Genomic DNA, 6,000 nt, shown 5'->3' on the forward strand with positions numbered 1-6,000 from the left:
TGGTAAAACTTTTAGGGAAGAGACCATCACTTTTGGACAGTTTTGTTTCTTGAAATGGTTCAGGGTGGATTGATGTGTGAGCTCTTGTACTGAATCGTAGAGCTGCCTCTAGTACCTTGCAGCCACATGCTTCAGTGTTTCCATAGACTATGAGATTTTGGTGTGCAAGAATCTCTATAGTCGAGGTGCTTTCTACAAAGCTGTAGAGAACTAAGCCTGGTAAATGCTTCTTTATTAAAATCTGAATCGCTTATTAAAATATCAATACTAAATACTCATGTATTGAGTGTCTGCAACATGTGAAGTGCTTTTCCTGTGTTATCACGTTAATGTTTCTGAGGACAATCTTGCAATCCCTAGAGGTATATAAAAAAGAAGCACAAACCCCATTATTTTCTTATGTTGCTCTTACAGGTAGAATCACTGTGGACTGAGACCCACCTTTCTAGGCCTGAATCCCAAGAGGAGGAAGAGGAGGCTGGTTGGTACTATGGGGGATGATGCTCTGAATCCTAGCGTCTCACCTAGTATGTGAGCAGTCCCTGCAGATGGCACATTTGGAGATCTTGACAAAGCCTCTTCTGTTTCCAATGGGGTAAGTGTGGTGTTTGCAGAAGGCTGGGGAATGAGAATTGAAGCTTTTAAAGTCTTTATTATCTTGATCCTGCCCAAATCCACCTTTTTTGGTACAATAGAAAGTTCATTGTTTGTGACGATTGTTTTGGTGGTTAAAGGGTTGCTGAGTCTCCCCACTTGCAATCTGAGGCTTTGAAATGGGTTTCCTGGGAACCCTTCCCATTCTTCCTGGGTGGTTCCCATGGTTATTTTGTTTTGGAGTTGGCTGCGGGTAATCCTCTGTCTTTCTGACTTCTCTTTTGCCTGCCCCCATGATACTAGGAAAGGGGAAGAAGGAGTTGATTTGGATACAGCTGGGGAAACTTGGTATCGACGTGCTGGTTTGGGGGCTGTTGGGTGTGGGTTCACATCACTTTTAACTAGACAGGGTGAGCACTGATGTAAACTGCTAAGTGGTTTTGTTCAAGTGGGAATATTTCATGCGGGACTCCCTGCTGCGGTGAAACTGGGCGTCTTTATTGCGTGACAGGCTTGGGGCTTTCACAGAATGGATCAAGTGGTCGTCGTGCAACGTTCGCAGTTACTCCGAGAGAAGAAATATGCTGCAAAGACACCCTCCCTACTTCCTGTATGTGGCACAGACCCCTTCTAGGGAATTCCAGCAGAAACGGCTGCGTGTACTTCAGTTTCCCTTCTGCTGAGTGGGAATGGTCACCTCTGCCCATGCAGTCCCCGTGTACTTCCTAGGAGGAGAATGACGGAGACCAAAAGGGGCTTTGTAGCTGTGCGAAGTTGCTCTTGTTCTTTTCAACTTTGCCTTCCTCTCGTGGACAAACCCACCTCGACCTTGTTAGCAGGTGACATCGGGATGCATTATTTCACCTTTACCAGGCTTGGCTCCTGTGTTTGTTGGTCCAGAAATTGAACACAATAGGAGACTGCGGACTTGAGAGACAGCAGGAATCACAGATGCTTCCTGAGGCATGCGTGATTCCTGTAACTTTCAGTTTCCCACCCTGCATTCCGGGTGCTGCTTTGCAGATCTTGCTGTGACTTGTTCCTCCAGTCTTACCTGCTGCTCCGCTCAGCCTGCCTCCAGACGCACAGCGGCGTAGCCACTCCTTTCTCCGAATGTACACAGTGGCTTGGAGAAACCTTTCTTTCAAGGGCTCTCTGGACACGGAGCAGATAAGACCTCCGAGTTGACCTGGAATATGTGCACCCTCCTCAGGGTTAGCCCTTGCTAGGGATGCCCTGGGGATACAGGGACTCCCAGGTAGTTAGTTAAAGGCAATCCAGCCCCTAAGGGCACCCTCTAACAGAGAGCGGAGCCAAAGCACTCACTTTCCCTGTGATAATACAGACACATTGTATTATCATAATTAGGTTACGTGCCTTTTTCAAGGGGTAAAAATAATAATAGACCGGGCGCAGTGGCTCATGCCTGTAATCCCAGCACTTAGGGAGGCCGAGGTGGGCGGATTACTTGAGGTCAGGAGTTCGAGCCAGTCTGGCCCACATGGTGAAACCCTGTTTCTAGTAAAATACAAAAATTAGCCAGGTGTGGTGGTGCATACCTATAATCCCAGCTACACGGGGAGGCAGGAGAATCGCTTGAACGCAGGAGTTGGAGCTTGCAGTGAGCTGAGATCGCACTACCACACTCCAGCCTGGGCAACAGAGAGAGAGACTGTCTCAAAATGATAATAATAAAAACAACAACAATTAACCCTTTGGGGCACTGGCTGTCCACGTTCAGCCCCTATCCCTTCAGATCCCCTTCACCTGTCTAGTAAATTCCCTCTCCCTAAGTGCTTTTGCTCCTGCTGTCTTTGGTGGAGGGTGCCCTTAGGGGCTGGATTCCCTTTGGCCAACTACCTGGTAGTCTCTATACCCCCAGGGCATCCCTAGCAAGGGCTAACCCTGAGAAGGTTGCACATATTCCAGGCCAACGCTGAGGTCTTATCTGCCCTGGGTCTAGAGTGCCCCCAGGGCTTCCGTCCCTCCCAGATCTCCCCTACCTACTTTCTGGTTTTCTCTGAAAACACTTCCTAATCAAAAATGTATTCATGACTTCTCACCTCTGACCTCAGTAACCTATTCAAAACAATAGCATTTGAAAGTGAGGCACCAGGATTTGAACCCAGGCAGCCTGGCCCACGGAGTCTGGTCTCTTGATCACTGTGCTATTGTGTGTTCCTCCAGGGTGGGCTGCTTGGACTTCTCTTTATACTTGCCCCAGCATGGCTATAGTGACTGCCATGGCGTGCCTAGTAAATGTTAGCTGAACAAGTGGCCACACAGCCTGCCAGAATCCGCTTTGCTTTGCTGAGTCCTGTCTCAGGGCGCTTGTCCTTGTTGGTTACCCCCAGTGGCCGCCTGTCTGCTCTCTGCCAATTCAGATTTTACCTCCTTCAGGGTCAGTTCAAGTCCACCTCCTCCCGGCTGTCCTTCTGGACTGCCCCAGTCACTGTGATTTTTGCCCCTCGGAACCAGTGTTCCTTCTCAGATGATGTTCCCCTTCTGAGCTCTCCCCCGAAGTAGGATCATGAGTCCCTGAGAGCTGTGACTGTGCCCTGTGCCACATATGCCGCAGCGTTGAGGGATTCTTTTTGGGATTAAAATCTGGTCAGAGCTGTCCGGAGAGATGCCAACGTTGCTTCCAGGTTCTGTGAGCAAAGGAAAATAATGAGGTTAAAGAGCAAAACTTAAAAAAAAAACAAAAAACAGAAAAAACAAGGGGCAAATCTAAAAATTGTTAGGCCATTTCTTTGTGAGCCTGTGTGTGTATTTTCACACTGCAGCTGCTCAAGTGGAGTCATAGAATGGATGTGTCATCTCTTGGCTTCAGGCACAGTGGCTAGCCCGTCTTCCCCCCAGAGGGAGTTTAAGCGCATTTATGTGATGAATAATGTGGATTCTCCCCTAATACTTGGAATGTAGCTCAACAGATTTCATGCAAATGGTAGGTGAAACATGTCAAGCGTCTTTTGTCCCCCATTCAAAAGATAACAGAAATATGCCTCAGCGGAGTCAGTGTGCTGAGTCTTAGCTGATGGCCAGCCGAACGCTCCGCAGTGGCTTCTCTCTTCACCTGTGCTGTCTTGGATGTCTTCTGCCTCCTGGGTGCGCCCCCCATTGTAAGGCTGTGGAAGGAAGGCTAGGGCTGGAAAGGAAGATGCAAACATTGAGTGCCTACTGTGTGCCTGGCATTCTTCTGCTTTGTGATCTCTTACAGAATACATGATTGCAGCTCACAGCCTCTCCGGGCCTGTGCGTATTCTCATCTCCAAGTCTACTTGGCGGAACCTAGGTAGCTTGACTAAAATCACACTATTGTGGCAGTGACCTTGGACTTGAACTGTGTTTTATGTGATTTCTAAACTCGTGACCATTCCCACACATCTTGACCTCTGGTTCTGAATATAAACAGAGACATTTAGATGAGGATGTCTAATGGTCATATTAACTCTAGAATTTGGAGATTCTTGAGTTTATTTCTTCTTCTTCTTTTTTTTTTTTTTGAGACAGGGTCTCGCTCTGTCACCCAGGCTGGAGTGCAGCGGTGTGATCTCGGCTCGCTGCAACCTCTGCCTCCCAGGTTCAAGCAGTTCTCCCACCTCAGCCTCCCAAGTAGCTGGGATTACAGGTGTGCACCACCATGCCCAGCTAATTTTTGCATTTTTAATAGAGACAGGGTTTCATCATGTTGGCCAGGATGGTCTTGAACTCCTGACCTCAGGTGATCCACACGCCTCAGCCTCCCAAAGTGCTGGGATTACAAGCATGAGCCACCGCACCTGGCTTGAATTTATTTCTGATCTAAATCTTTTCTACATTAGCCAGTTCCTCCTGGCACTTCACTGTTCATGAACCTGTTGCAGTCATTATTGTCTGAAATATCATGTTTAGGTTTAACTTTGTGGAGGGTTGGGGGGGGCGGTCAGGTAATATTTTTAAAACTGCAAAATTAGGGATTTCATTTTATTTTTAGATGCTCATCCACAGGTGAAACGTATCAGGCTGATTCTTTGAACACCCTCAGGAAAGTTAAAGAGATTTGATGCTTCTCTTTAGGAACCAGGAACCTCTCCGGTTAGACGGAGGACTCTTCTTTCACTGTCATGTTTTGTGGCACAAACGGCCTGGGATGTCGATGCCTTGGGTCTGATGCAAGATACCCTGGAGCCTTCCCTGGCCTGTCCCTCTCCTGCCCATGTTGCGTAAACATTGGCATGGCAGGGACAGATGGCCACTCCGGGAACTCCTTGGATGTCACATTTGGTTGCCTGGGTAGGGGGTAGGGTGGTTGCAGCCAGTCTCCACTGGGGGGAGGAGAGGCCGACTGGGAAATACCCCCACGGCAGTGGATAAACACAAGCTCACCTCCGGAAAGGCTGGGCGCCCCGTTACGTGTGAGGCTGGGGCGGTGATGGAGTCAGATGCACGTAAGTGTGTTTAGCTTGAGAAGGAGCCAGTCTGCTCAAAGGACACAGCCTTTTCTCTCTGCTCCTAACTGATGCTCAGCAGAGTTCGGTTTGCTTATGGGAATGGGATTGAACCGTATGGGGGCTGTGAAGGGAGGGATGGGCTACAGATAACTACTTTCAGAGCTAGGAAAAAATTCTTTCCAGAGGCCTGGGTTAGCTTTACTGGAGGCGCAGGTGAGGGTATCTGAAATCCCCAGAGAGTCAAGATAGAGCAGTTAGGTGCCCTTATCAGTGGGATCTTTTTGCTGATCAAACAGCATCAATATGTGTAATGAGGACTGAAGCGTTGATGAAGAACAGTCGAGTGCAGTGTTTCCTGCATAAAATCCCATCAATTCCGGAGACTGAGCAGGGGGAGAATCTCTTGAGCCACGGAGTTTGAGGCTGCAGTGAGTCAGAACCACGCCATTGCACTCCAGCCTGGGCAACAGAGTGAGATCCCAAGTCAGAAAAAAAAAGGGAGGAGAATAATAAAGAAACAGCACCCAGGCGGGGAGAGCTGGAGGCAGCAGGATCCCTCTTCAGAGAAAGCACAAGAGTTGACATTAGGTGAAAATAAAATGGGTTTTTCGCGGTTTCAGCTTTAGAGTGGAACACTAGGGGTGGTTGCAATTGCCTGCATGCAAACCAAGTGTGGGGATGAATCGAAGTGGAAAAGCCTATAGCCATAAGCGTTGATTGGAAGCGTTTCCGATTCTCACCTCTGCGTGGTAACTGTTGCTGTTTATCTTTCTAATGTATTTGCAGAAGTCCCAACAAGCCAAGGTAAGGTAGTGTATTCAAGTTAGCAGGGTGACATCTAGTTACTATACTTCATATTCATTTTTTGGAGGCAGAGGGTGGTGTGATTAGCCCATTCATTCTTTCAACCAATCATTTGTTGGGTAGCTATGAATATCATCTTTGGGATACAGTGTAGAATATCATCTTTGGG

General features: G+C 48.0%; 1 protein-coding gene across 2 annotated transcripts in view; it reads left to right on the forward strand.

Moving 5' to 3' along the window:
• The window catches only part of TIAM1 (T-cell lymphoma invasion and metastasis 1), a 357,887-nt gene that overhangs the window by 130,960 nt on the left and 220,927 nt on the right, over positions 1 to 6,000 (forward strand). For both annotated transcript variants that reach the window (XM_011954980.1, XM_011954981.1), the window contains exon 2: positions 415 to 595. The gene's annotated coding sequence lies outside the window, so the exon portion shown is untranslated. The remainder of the gene's footprint in view (positions 1 to 414; positions 596 to 6,000) is intronic.

Source organism: Colobus angolensis, unplaced genomic scaffold (genome assembly GCF_000951035.1).
Source record: "Colobus angolensis palliatus isolate OR3802 unplaced genomic scaffold, Cang.pa_1.0 Scaffold390, whole genome shotgun sequence".
Lineage (NCBI taxonomy): Eukaryota > Metazoa > Chordata > Mammalia > Primates > Cercopithecidae > Colobus > Colobus angolensis.